Source organism: Cupressus sempervirens, chromosome 3 (assembly GCF_028749045.1).
Source record: "Cupressus sempervirens isolate cs-2001-9-10 chromosome 3, ASM2874904v1, whole genome shotgun sequence".
NCBI lineage: Eukaryota > Viridiplantae > Streptophyta > Pinopsida > Cupressales > Cupressaceae > Cupressus > Cupressus sempervirens.
This window is the reverse complement of record NC_143120.1, coordinates 74,539,149-74,554,484: the sequence shown is the minus strand read 5'-3', so window position 1 is coordinate 74,554,484 and position 15,336 is coordinate 74,539,149.

The window sequence follows — 15,336 nt, the reverse complement described above, 5'->3', positions numbered from 1 at the left end:
GAGTCATACAACTTAGGATCTAAGGATACAAGCTCATTTTCAATCTTGAACATGTCCTCTTTAGACACTTTACCATATAGGCTTTCGAGGGTATCCCAAGCTTCCTTGGATGTAGTACATTTTTTGATTTGATACATGATCTTATCATCTACCCCCAAACATATATCACCTAGGGCTTTCCTATCCATGGCTACCCAATTTGAAATATCACTTGCAAAAATATTATCACTTGTTGGTTTAGGAAGAGTACCATCTACATATTGTGAAACTCCATTATGCATTAAGTGATACAACATTTTGATTGACCACGAAGCATAGTTATGAGGAGTTAATTTAGGAAACTTAATGTTTCCCATAATGCAAAAAATGAAAGAAATTGCAGAAAAGAGAGAACACAACACCAAGAACACCCCCCCTTTTCACTAAATCAAGAAACCCCTCCAAAATAGATGCTTTGGGAACTTTATCAGTAGTGCAGTTATAATGGGCCACTTGCCAATTTTGGCCTTTGTGGAGTTCTGATTTTGCTTGTCACAACCTCTTAATGGAGTACAAATTTGAATCTTTACAAAGTGCTACAATTTTGAAGCACTACAAAGCAAAGAAAGGCCCTATTGCTGAAAGTGACAATTTTGTCCACACAACACTATAATCTGATGCTAGATCTAGAAAGTAGACAAAAAAAATACACACTTTCAAAAAAAATGAAACCTATTTTCGACTCCAGATGTTCCCGTACGAAGCATTTGAAGTTGCAAAATGCAGGATTATCTAGGTACAGTCACCAAAAAATGTAATTTTGAACAATCCATGCACCAAAACTAGAAAATAGCTGCACCACTGAAAAATTTAGAAAATTTTACCCAATTTCAAAAAAAAATGCACCTAATTTGGAGTTCGAATATGCAAGTTATGGCCTCTTGAAGTCGGACTGCAAAAACTAAAATCAATTTGGAGAGGGGTTGCATCACAAATGAGGGGGTTAAATTTGATGGTCATATGGCCATCATAGTAGCTCAATTTGGCCCTATAATGACGTCCATACAAGCATCTAATTTAGGATCATGAATTGATGACATCAACAAAAATTTGGTCTGCTTGATGACATGGCTACTGTCCCAGATGTTTGTACTATATAGAATCATACTGACAATACAGAAATGATAGCGTGGCAAGGTGATGTTTCTGCTGATAGGGCAATGACGTGCGATGATAGCAAGTTTGAGGATGACATGTGTTGACCTCAGATTAGTATGCATGGCCACTACTTTCCACCATTGATACTAATTGTGTGTTGGCATGGCTAATGAATGGACGCCCAGTGTACTGCCGCATGGAATGAATAATAGATTGCCATGTGTGAAATACTAGAGGGTCACAGGAGATGCCAAAAACTTTATGCGGGCCCCAAAAAGTGGGTTATCGATGCCAAAATGTCATGGGTTTTTTTATTTAATCCCACATTCGTGGGGTATGGGAACTCTGCACTATTTATATAGTAGAGTCCATAGCGGTAAAGCAAGAAACTCCCCCATCGATGAAGGTAGTGGGATTTGCTGATGTTGAATTGAGGTCGTTGTTGGTGATGAATGGCCAGGTTAGGGTAAGTGAACTGCCTGATTTTACAGAGTTATATATGCATGTGCAGTATGGCCTTTGTTAGTACCATCCGCAGATTAATAGTAGCCTTAATATAGTTGACTTTCCATGAATAAAATACCCTGTCAAATAATAAAAAATTCCACAACCAAAATATAGAGCCGAGCTAGGGTGTCACTACTCGGTTCGGCTAAAAAAATTTCTCTGCTTATACAACTGATGGAAAAATAATTCCAAAAATACCAGTTTGAAAAATAAATTGCAGAGAAGAAAAATATTTTAGATCCAAAAATAAAAATTAAACAAATCCGAAATTGACCATACCCGAACTGCAAATCGGGACCTCCAAGTTCTGATTTACAAAAAAAAATTGCCTCATGATAACTTTCACCTAATATAGGAAAATTTATAGTTGATCTTCACCAAATCGACACTCCGGATGCAACGGTGAGGTCAGATCTAGCTCTAAACACTCCCAATTTTAGTGGATCCTCTAGATGCGTGTCGAGGTGCTGAAGCATGAATAGTCTCAAATGGATACATGATGAGAATCCTCCTTGGCTCTGATACCATGTAAGAATTTGGCTTAGGCCAAAATTCACCCAAGAACTAAAGAACTCAACACAAGCACATAGTAGACCAAAATAGATAAAGTATTACCAGAATGACGATATTCATTTAATAATTGCTTGAGAGTACACTAGGAGTGCCTAAATATAAAGGCCTCAAGAGAGCTTCTAGAATGCATAGAATTTAGCATCATGATATGTCATACAACCAGGCACATGTCCACTAGATATGGGCTATCCTCCATTAAGCACAGGATTAAGTGCAATGATGTGAGGATAAGCCTACAATGGTGTAGCATGCAAATTAGTGGTGTAGACAACATGTGCTAAATGAGGAGTATGGATAATTGTGTTTTCATCATGACAACTCAGTAAATGATGCATACTCTTGTGTTGTAGACACCATGTGCATAATTAGATTTGTGTAACTCAATGAGAGTTCACAAACTCCTAAGTATCTCAACTAAAATAATAATAAAATAATGCAAAATAATTAAATAATGCATTAACCTAAGTAAAAGTTAAGTAAGTGTAATAAGTAAATACTTATTTACACCAACACTCCTAATACTTCCTCTTTCTTAACTATTTCATGTTCATTATCCTTATCATCACAATCATTCAAGAATATTTCCATACTAGCTTTAAATTCTTCATTTTCATCTGAAAGAAAATTCTTTCTAGTCTTTGTTACTCTCTTAGGGCATGTAGATGAAAAATGACCAAACTCATTACATGTCCAACAAGAAAAAAATTCCATACATTCTTTCTCTCTTTTCATAAGCAAATCAATACCTTCTTTGATATCCATGTCTTCTTTGGATCTCGATCTATCTTTACTTGTGCCTCTATCTAGAAACTCAATGCTCAATTTTTTACATAATTAGTTATCCAAAAATTAACACATGTATCTTCCTTAAATAAATAAAATTAACCATTTAACCAAAGTTAACAACAACCATAATAAGATACACATAGACAACTACACCAAATATGTTAACTAGGGAAGCCCTTGATCAGAAGGAAAACCACGGTGGGAATGATGCCCACAAGATGATGTACTAATATAAATATTCATTTTTACAGGACAAACCCTGATAGGAGTCTATTACAAAATTTAGTACATATGAGTCATAGTTAGGAGACTTAAAATCCCTATTTGGAGATTCCAACCCTGTTAGGAGTTGTGCCAACCTGTTAGGAGTTGTAGTACATGTATGCAGGAAGAACCCACTACGTAAATATGCAATTTCAACTACAAGAAGAGCTCATTGCTCAAACATGAAATTTACTATTATGTTCCTTCTTCCTTTGTTATGTCAACCAATCCAAACATTATTAGACCTTGTAGACCAAGTCAAGAACCTTGAATCCAAATATCATACCTTAGATCACACAATAAAACCTTGACAATGAAATTTCCTTCACTTCCACTCTACTCTACTCAACTTCACATTCTAATCTCTCTAATGCTTGCAAATTACTTCCCATCAATGCACATGATAAAGGAAAATGTCCTTCCTTCTTTATTGAGTCCATTAAAAAATGCCCTAAGTTAGTTGTTAGACCTTTTCAATTAATCATTATAGGATCACATTAAGAACACATTACACTTAGGGATAACATTAAGCTTCCACCTTGCAACTTAAATAACTTTTTGTACATACAATATTATAAGGAGTGAGCTTAACCACATCATCACACACATGTATTTGTCATATCCTCAACCTTGATTCTCACATTAATAACTCTGTTAAGAGATATAAGAAGTTTACCAGAACATGCCTCTGTAAACTCTATCTTAGAACAAATATCACCAAAACTTACATAACTTCTTCTAGACTTAAAATTTCTTCATCCAATGTTAACTACATATACCTTATACTTAGATGTATCTCCCATAACCTTGGATAGTGATAATAATCAGCTAGCCATCTGTACCAACTTCCTCCCTTCGTTGTTCTTATGTTAGATACCACAAAAGAATGCTATGTTGACATCAATGAAAAACTTAGTCATGAATGTAACATATCATCATAGTAACATGTCTATAATACTCTCCCATAGGAATATCATTGGCATTCATGCTTCCAACAACATTGAGTCTACATTTCAAGCTAAACTATCATTCAAGAAGAAAGGTAGAAAATCCAAAAGCAAAAAATATAATGATGAAGATGAAGATAATTTTGATCATGACCTTGAAGTCATTAAATCCCTTCTTGCAAGAAGATTCCCTAAAGCCAAAGGAAATTACAAAGGTAAAATACCTCTAATCTATTTTTCTTGTAAAGAAGTTGGTCACATTGCTACAAGGTGTCGAAACAAAGAAGGCAAAGAATAAAATAAGCATAACAAATAAAAAGGCAAGAAATATTCCAAAAGGTGCAAAGACTACAAGGATAAAGGTAATAAATCTTCTTACTATTGACATAAAGGTTAATTTTTCTATTAGTGACTCAACAATTAGTCAATTTAATACATTGTTACTGAACTCTATAGTTTCTATTGAGCTTATCATTCAGTTTATAGTGTTAACCAAGTGATTTAGTTGTTCTCGAGCTAAGTAGTTAGAATATAGTGTCTACCAAGCACCTAAGTCAATTTTTAGTGTTTTCTGAGCTACACAATTTTTATTGAGCTTCAGAGACAAGGTTTAGTATGAACTGAGTAGATTAGAGGCTATCGAGCTAGTCAATGGAAGTGAATAAGATAGTAGTGTTAACTAAGCTCTATAGTGTTAACCAAGTCCAATAGTGTCTACCAAGCTTATATGGTTAACAAAGTGGATCTAGTGATGACTGAGTCATGTAGTGTCAATTGACTAATCCAGATGCTATCGAGTTTCTCAGAGTTCACTGAGTCATATAGTTTTGATTGAGTTCAAGCTACTTGGAAGTGATTAGTATGGGCCAAGCTTAAAAGTTTAACCGAGTGCCAAAGATTGTCAAACATTGACAATGTTTTCCATGTATTAGAACATCAATAAGTTTTTCTTCAAAACTTGAGTTATAGTAGTTGGGCCAACCTTTTGAATTATGATGAAATTGGTATTGTAGCTAACTCTAGTAAGTTTTAATTTGGATTGGTATATATGTAATACATTGTATCATATCTAAATAAGAAAAGTGAAGAGTGTATGATCTGTAGAAGTGCAAATTGAAGAAGGCTACAAGCAGTATAAGGGATAACAAATATTTATCTATCACAATTAGGTGATCATTGTAATACAAGGAATCTCAACTAGAAAATTAGAGTTATAGATTAGAGATCAACCATTGGTTCATCCTAACAAATGCATTAGTCAAATCCTTTAACAGGGTATACTTACAGTTTTTTCTAAATCTCCTAACCAAGTGCATACTTCATTGTATGTTTGTAAATCCTTTGACAATGTGAACCTCATAGTCCTTATTGCTCCTAACAAGGAAGATCACTAGAAGTGGTCAATTGTAAGCCTTAACATGTTAACTTTACATTGCAATACTAAAGACTGTGGGTATCATCCCCACCCTAATTTTACTTTCTAAGTGGAATGTTTTTGGGTCACCACATCTTGTGTTAAAAGTGTTACGATTTTTTTTTTCATTCATTCTTTCATGCATATAATTAGATTAGAATATTATATGAAGGATTAATTGGTGAAGTAAGATAAACTTTTATTGGTTCTTAATTCACCCCGCCCCTCTCAATGACATTGCCTATGTTTTATTGCCTACCATCTAGTCTCTTTTCCTAACTTTTTTCAACATGTCCTAGTGCTTTCCTTCCAACATTTTGGGACTCTTTGAATAATGTCACCTTCTGATGTTGGGGAATGACATCATGGCTTTGTGGAATTGGATCTTACCCCATGTGTGTTGGGGGGTTTAGAAAGAGTGGAAGAACAGAATTTTTAGGGATAAGGAAATAATACAGACACTATTTTTCATAAATGCCTTGATGGAAAATTACACCAAAATCAAAGGCCTGATCCCCCCTCTCTGTACAAAGAGCAAGGACAATAACAAGAGGGATGGATGCAAATGGTCTCTTCTACCTAAGGGATGACATAGGGCTAATTTTGATGGGGTGACAGAAGGCAACTCGGGAAAGGTTAAGGTGGGAGGCATTGTCAGAAATGCTTTTGGTATAGGGATTTCTTTAGTTGCAACCCCCCTTGGAATACAATCTACTCACTATGTAGAGGCTATAGCAGCTCACCGGACTATTAAACTAGCAAGAGAAATTTCTCTGGCTAGAAGGAGATTCAAAAAATATTATTGATTGTCTAAATGAGAAGAATAAGACAACTTGGATGACTATGAATATTATTAATGACTACATCCAACATCTTAAGACCTTTGAAAAGACCTATGTGGCACATAAGTACTGGGAAGCTAATCAAGTGGCAGACGAGCTGGCTAACTTGGAAATTAAGTACAATGAAGTGGTGAAGTGAAGAGATGGCTATAATATACCATCAAAAATTAATGAGTTAATTGAAAGGGAAAGGATCCTAGGTGTTGGCACTAAAAATTGTAGTCCAAATTTTGAGCACTTTTGAGAAAATTGAGCCCTATAAATGCTTTTTGATGCCTCCATACCTGGCTATACCTTTGAACCCCATGACGTGTTTAATGTTTCTAACACCTTCCATTCAATGTTTCCACATGTTCCATGAAGTTAAACTATCATTCCAAGCTATTTTGTGAAGTCCCATTTTGAATAATCGTCAAATCTGCATTTTCACAGTGTCAAACAACGACAAGAAGCTGTGTTTTCCATTGAATATATTGCACCCAAAAATGTTTCATGACTCACTGCTTTGGGAGTATTTAGTGTCCATACCAGAGAACCTATCTTTCATATTTTGAGTCATTTCGAGTCTGTTTGCCTAAGTTTTGAATCCCTCAAAGTTGGTCATTTAATGTTGTCATGCTGATGCAAAACGTTCAGAATTCTAGGAAGCCTTGTTTGACGTGTTATAACTTCTGACTAGTTGACCCAAATGCTAAAATTTCCTTTTCATTGCATTATAGACATCAGACACTTGTTACATTTCAACATTCAGCTTATCATAAATCCGTTTGATCAGCTTTCAAACTTGATTCAAACACAATTTCTAACTTTTCACTGGTGTCAGCATTTCCAGATTTGTTAGTACCCCCGTTCGTCATGTTATATCTTGAAATCTATGATAGGTGAGATCAAATGGATTGTACCACTGTGTTGTAATCTAAAAATACTCAAGTGTTCCAATTTGCAAATCATGATGAATCCATTTGCGTACTTTCTTCGGTCAATTTCATTCATGAAAAATGTTTTCTGTCAATGTCTCTAGTTTACAAATTCCAAGTAGCCCACTTTGACTTCTCGCCATTTGTGCCCAGTTATTTTTCATGAGTCCAAATCAAAAATTTATGTTGTCCCCATGACAGTGAATGGGCACCCCAATTTTTGTTCTCCCAGGTGTCCATTTACCCAATTTTCAAAGCCAAATTCGAACATGATTTATGTTTTCTAACATGTTTATGTGTAGGAATTTCTAAGAAGTCAACTTTGATGGTCAATATCTTTTGACCCCGAATTCATCATGAGATGAGATTCGATAGGGTAAAAGAATGTGAAATAGAGAGTCAACGTGCTAGTTTTTAGAGCTAGATCAGTTGTCCTGGTTAGTTTTGAAAGCTGATTAAAGGACCCTCTGGCATTAAATTGACAGTTTGTAGATAAGTGGTAAAATGAGTTTTAAGGATGTTTTAGTGATGGATTTTGATTCAAATCAGTGCCAGAAAATCAATAGATTAGTTTTAAGATTCAGGTGTTTGGAAACGATTTTTTTTAGCCAGACCCCTTTGGGCTTGATTAATTTCAATAAGCCTAATAAGAGAATCATGATTTTTTCAAAGATGTTAAGGATGAAATCACTATGAGTTTATTCATTATAATCACTAGATTATGAAGCAACTAAAAAACTATAAGAAGCATTGCCAAATAAGAAATATAGAAAGACTGTTTAGATTGGTGCTGAGTTTGAAGACACAACTCAAATAGGATAAAAAAAGTTACTTACTAGACCCCTTTTAATTACAGAACATGCCTCTCCTAATGAAGCTAGTCATATGTTTAAAAAGAGGGCAGTTAAGTCAAAGAATGACTCTCTCTTGAAAGATCTTATTGGGGATAAAGTTCTTGGTGTCAAATCTGACAAAAGTGTTCCTAAATCCTCATCAAAGAAAAATATCAACAAAATCTCTACAAGGTTTGGTTGAGACATACGGCACGTGCAATTGGTCGATGATAAGCAAGGAGACAACCCATACAATTCAAATGGGGGCAGCTATAAACAAGCCAGCAAGGAATTGGAAGGAAACAATCAAAGGAGAGCCCATGGAGTTGAAAGAAAACATTTTTTATAGGAGCATGAAGAACCCACAAATAAAAAGAGACCCCACGCACAACAAGTAACAAGTAGAGCTCACACAGGCCATGGAAGTAGACTAACATAGGGGTAGAACTCCATACACACAATGTAAGCAGGGGCAGTATATAAAAGATCTCCACAGCTAAGAAGAACGTAGTTAAAGATAGTAGCAAAGCTAGCATTGAAGGGGAAATGACTTCAGCAAGAAAAGCTCATGCAATAAAAGCATAAGCAGATTGAAAAGGATAGACGTGAGAGGGCAATCCACATTGAAAAAGCCACCATGAAAAAGAATGCACTCCACACATAGCATAACAAGGAAGAAGGCAAGTTTGGAAGTCATGAGCAATGGAAGGGCATGCCAAAAGAAAGAGGCAATTGATTGGGAGTCAACGCAACATAATAAAGGAAAGCCCATGCTAGGAGAAGGGCAACCTATGGCAAGAAAACAAGAGAAGTTGATGGCCAGTAAAAGGAGAGTTCCCATGTAATAGTCAAAGATTAAGCTCGCATGTAAAGGAGGAGCATGCCCATGAAGCCACAACATGTCAAAAGAATTTTGCATGTAGGGGAGTTGAAGCAGACCAACGCATCAATGAGAAAGCTTACATTAAAATAAAAGCCCACGCACGCTAAAGGCAACTGGCAGGAGCAGAGAAAATAGAAGAAGCCATTGAAAGACCCCTATAGAAATATCTCACATCTGTTGGGTGTTTTTTCTTTTTGTCTTTTCAATGCTATCCTGCACAATCATGAAGTTTCTAAAAGACACTGTGCCTTTTAAAGCCAAGCCATGTGGAAGGGCCCATGGGGTTGAAAGTCAAAGGTATTTTGACCCACATGGTGCATGGAGAATGATTTTTTCACCGTAGGGTCAGAGTCAAAAATCATGAATGTTATGTTCTTATGCGGGAGAGGAGGATTCAATGTAAGAGTGTATGTTTAAAAATAAAGGTTTCCGATGATATGCTAAAGCAAGCATCTCGCAGGGGCGAAAATAAAATTTTTAAGAGGATCGGTCTTCCACTTAGGCCCAATCCCTAAGAGTGTAAAGGAAATATTCAAAGGCTTCAGGGATATGCTCGTGGTCATAAAGGCGATAAGAGAACTTTCCTGTGTATGCACGTAAAGAGAAATTGGAGGGGTTCCGACCTTACGAGATATGGGAGAGATAAATAAAATATTAATATCTTCATGATCTATATGAATGTAAAGATAAATTCAAAGGCCTCTGGGGCTACAGGGATGGAATTAAGGATATTAATTAATATTAAAGTATTAGTTAATAAAAAATATCTCAAATAGTGCAGCGCCTCTCCCATTTGACTTTTGTAAGTCATCTTGATGGATGCGACCTTGATGATCTTTTGTTGTGATGGATCATGATTGTGACCCTGAGTGGTCTACACTGTTGAGGTGTTTAGATTTATGTTTCTTTATCAGTTGTGTTGATTATGCTTTTGACTAATCTTTGAGATTATGATGTGATTTTTGGTTCACTGAGGTTTGTGCCAGTGGTTACCAGGATCGATGTGGTATCATGAGGTTGTTCCGTGATTACCTTGAGATGTGTGCAGAGATTGCACTGTGTACTTTTTACCCTGCTACACTGGACTAGGGTCCTGTAGTAGTGGTTAGTCATGTTTATGACTGTGTTTGCTTATGTGTTGTAAATGTTTTTTTAATGCAGAGTAATCAATCATTATTAAATGCGCAAGTAATTAAATGGATTTTTCATGTGAGATTATTGGGTTATGTGCTGTGAACATTTACCTTGTTACATTCTTATTAGAGAGATATTTGTTACTCATGTTATGTTTTCATTTGAGATGACCTGAGGGTCAAATGTTACTCTTTGATTCCAATATCATAGATATTAGACTACTATGCTATTCAGTTAATCATATTGCATGATGATGCTATTTCGAGATGACAGTGTGTTTTATGATGATATCTGGTTATCTAGTTATCTGGTATTTGGACATACCTCTGGTTTCGCTAGATGATGGATCTAATGCTATGGTTATTTACTTCATTCCTGCGTTGCTATGTCTTTTGCGAACGTGAGTGATGTAAATAGATTATTTTAATATAATTAAATAAATGGTCAAATTAGGTGATTTAATGCATTTATTGCTTCGGCTATGTTATTATATGCAATTGCACTTGATCGTGTCATTTAGTGTGCAGGATTTATATCCCTGGCAGTGGCACATGGAGTTAGTGATTCAGCCTTTCATATTTTACCAATGTCGTCCTTGTATGGTCAACGTATCCTTTATTAAAATGTTTAATTTAAACCTTTTGGTGATTATTAAATCCGAACTCATTTGCATTATGTGATTAGACCAGTAAGCATGTCTGTGCATTTTAGAGGTTCGCATTGTCGCGAAAGTTGTTTAGGTGATTTTTGTGTTTTTGGATTTTCGGGCTTTTAATTGATTTATTTTAATTTTTGGCAGCTTTGCCATAGATGAATTCCTATTTATAGGAATAGCCTATTTTCGTTTGGGTCAATTCAGGGTTTAACTAGATTGGCTGGTTAAATGCCCTAATCGATTTTTCACTTGAAAAGTGAATAAGTATCCAAAGAGGAATTTAATTCCTCACTTCTCACTTTCAAATTGAAAAGTTGGAGAGTAAAACCCAAAAATCCTCTTCATGAGGATTTACTATTTTGTTCGTTGTGGGAGCTACGGGCGTGGGATCGTCGCGAGGTTGAGCTCGTTGGATCCAGCTCGGAGAAACCTTGGATTTCCACGATTTTCAGCTACTTCTGTGGGATATTTATTTTATGGTTCAGATTCCCGTTTTTCCCTTTTGGCTGTGAGGTAGGGCTTTCCTGTTTTATTGTTTCTGCTCCGTTTCTGCTTCTGTTTTTGGTAGCCGTTTGTTTGGAGGCTAAGAACTAGTGTTCCCCTCTGTTTCTGTATGCTAGTTCTACCCAGTTGGCTGGGTATGAATATTTCTCTATTTTTTGGGATGAGGGTTTGAGATTTTATGCCGTTATGCTAGCCGTTTTTGCATACGGTGTTCGATTTCATTTATTTTTGAATTTTTGGAGTTTCTGAACCCAAAGGCCAAATGGGTTTTAATTTAGAAGTTTTCCAAAATTTTGGGGTTTTTACCTCGTTTTACGTGCCACCCTGTTTTCTCAAATTTTCTTGGCACAATGTGGGTCGTGGACCTTGATGATTCGTTTGGATATCAGTTAGACCACTTTTGCACTTTTATGTTGCATTAGGATGCGTGTCGCATCTGTACTCCCGACGTTGTGTTCGGTTGAGTGATTTTATACCTGTTATGGTATTTGTTGGACCTTTGCTTTTGTTTCATGAACGCTAGGATTCATGTAGAATCCATACTCTCGGATTGAGGCCGATTGAGTGAGTTCATGATGTTTGGTCTTGTTACATCATTGGGATTCGTGTAGAATCCATACTCTCGGATTGAGGTCGGTTGAGTGATATCATGATGTATGGTTTTTTTTTTACTTTGGGATTCGTGTATAATCTGTCCTTCCCATGTTGCTTTCAGTTGGGTGTTTTCTTTGCATTGTGTTCTCATTCCTGTCCTTGTGTTATGATCTTTGTGATGGTGGTGCGCCACACACGAGTACGTACGCGTACATTTGTTGGGTGACTTGCGAGGCCCGATCTTCCATGGATTTGCCGAAAGTTATGATCACTGGGGTTGGGATGGGAGTATGCATGCCCACGGGCACTTGTCGTAGGATGAGCATGAGTAGGGTAGGGTAGCATATGGAGGGGGCTTCTACCTCGCAGCCTGGTGATTATTGTGCCCAGAGGGTTGGCGAAGGAAGCTTTAATTAAGTGAAAATTAAATATAATGTGTGACTGGTAATAAAACTTAAGATAAGAAAAAGGTCTGGGGTGCAAGAGCCTTTCCGTTGAGGGATGTTGAATCTGCGCAAGTCCTAGCTTGGGCTTTTTGATGCCAAGCGACTCTCCATGATGTTAGTCCCTCCATAGTAGCCTATTGAGTGTCTGACTAGGACCTATACTCCTTGCATTGTCTTAGGTTCTTGGTTGCAACCATCATACTGTTTGGTGTGAGTGTTAGCCATGGATGTTCTTTTGTGTGTTTTTTGGTTGGATCATTATCTCCATCAGCACGGTGGGTGTGGACCTATGGGTGCCACGTGGTTGGGAGGCATAGCTACCTTCACCACTGCTAGGGATTGGTGTACAGAGACGATCTTTTGTCCTAGTGCGACCATTGCTAGATGTCTTCACTTGGTACTTCGAGTTTCGGAGTATGCTTTCTTGTGATTTATGCTTTTATTGGGATGCTTGTATATCATGTTTAGACGATGTTATTTTATTTGACGCATTCCCTTATTATGATGTTTAGCATATGATTAGATGCTGTGAATTATTGTATTAGCATATCTATTGCTTATTGCTTTTTAGCGTGTGATAGGTGATGTTATCTACTGTAGGATTATCTTATGCTTTTCTACTAGCATGTTAGATTTCCTTATGCTTATATTGTTGCATGTTTTTAGTAGTGACGTCCCTATTACGACAGTACTGATGATTTGGTCGGTGGTTTGGGATGTTATGCATGGGGGATGGCTAGGACCCACGATGGTCTTATGATGCTATTGACGGTTGGGAGGAACCACGTACTTAGTTTGGTTGTCCAATTCATTGCGATGTTGCTTTTATTATCTGCGATGTTTTTTATTCAGTGTGTTCTTTGCTGCTATAGTTTAGATGGATGGATGTTCTCCTTTTTGTGTTGTTCTTGCACTCGAGTGTTCATTCCTCGAGCCTTTGTGGATCCGGTAATCCCCGGTGTGGAGGTTCTTTTGTTGGTTTTTCCCCGTTCTTGAGTTCTGGAAGTGTTTTTACTTTCTATGGGCGACATTTGTTCAGCATTGTGCGACACTGATAAAGTATCGCACACCCATAGAAAGAATGTCGTACGATACTATAAAGTGTCGCACGCATTACTGGAAAAGTTTCATACGATACTAGAAGAGTGTCACACGGCTTTATGAGAAATATCGTGCGATACCTTTCCAGTATCGCACGCCTTCTTGAGAAGTGTCGCACTCAGTAAGGGAGAAGTGTCGCCCTCCCTTAGTAAAAAGTGTCGCACGATTTTTGTGAAAAACCTGCGCGTGCCATTAGCGGGCACATTTCTTCGTGATTCGATCTTTTTGAGAGTGGTTTTGGATACCCTTTTGGGCGTTCTTCAAGCCTATGTTGTTGCATTTTGAATTTAGGAGGTTTCTTTTGAAATCAAGTTTTCGTGTTTCTGTTTTAGTCCTTCGAGGTTTAAAATATATCGTTTAAGTATAAGTTGACGTATATTTAGACGTATATTTAATTGGCGTATATTTAATTCCTTATACTTAAGATATATTTTAATATATGCGACAAATCGTTTGAGATAGGTTTCAGACCTCTCGGAGATAAGTTATGGATTCTAGGAAATTTCAAGGCTTCAGAAATCCAGACTTAGCCAATTTTTAGGGCTTCAGGATTTCAGGCTTAGCCAAATTTTGGGATTCTGCATTTTACCCCAGCTTGGTGTTTTGTTGATGAGTGGTCTTTTCTTGTGCCCTCATCTTGTTGTGGTGGTTGTTGGCTTTTGTTTGGGTAGTGGCGTTCGGAGATTCGTTGGTTGTCGGGATTGTGTTGAAGTCTTCTGTTGCGATCTTGGTGATCCCTGTATGATGTTGTCTTATGCATTCATACTTGTAAAAAGAAAATATCTTGGCTTGATTTGAATCCTTGTTTCCAAGGATCTCCGAGCGGGGCATTACATATAGTGCACAGTTTGTTAGATTTCGACAAGTGACAAGGTGGGAAAAGTTATTAAAATGAATATAAAATAAAGTTCAGAGATGACTTCAACACATGATTTGTTCAAATTTTAAATTTGAATAAATTTAAAAAGTTTATATAGTTCAACTATGTAAATTTTTAAAATTTTGAATTTTAATGCTTGTTCGTAGTCTAGGACCCTATTTTTGAAACTGCTACCATGGGGGCATTTTTTATCCAAAATAGGTAGTGCAGTATACCGTTGGAACTGGGAGAAAATGAAGTATCCATTTTTGAGGTCATATTATGCACAGGTCTTCACTGGTATGCTCTGTAAGTAGATTTTTAATTTTAGGGGCATTCTCAGTAAAAGGGGCAGAATTCATTATAGAAAGTCAAAATCAGTTGGGGAACATATATTGGAGTCTTTTGAGGCTAAAACGAATTCTGGAAAAGTTTGCATGCTTTTAGAATTCATATTTTAACTAATTTTTGTTGTTGTTGTGAGTTAAAATCTGACATAAAATCAATTATTCTTTTCATCAAATATCTGAGATATTTTGTGTTTTTGAGGGCCAAATGATGAAGATTTGATATGTAGTTATAGAGAGAAGGTTGAGAGAAGCTTGTTCATCTTCTTGGGAAGGAATTTTGAGGGTACACATGTCAATTGCAAATTCAATCTAAGAATTGCTTCTTTTCTATATCTTTCTTCTTTCTTCTCTTTTGCAAGGTTGTTGGCAGTTTCCTCTAGGTAATACCAGCAAGGTTCTAGTATTTTACTATGAAACCATTCTTTCAGCACATTCTCTCTTGTATGAACAACATTAAGAAGGTTAATATAGATAGTTTAGATCTGTTAGGTTGTTTCATGTTTTTCATTTCGTGCATATGACTGTATAATTTCAAGGAAATAATACAAAGAGTAGAAGAGTTTCATTAGTTTCATTCTTATTCTTGTCTC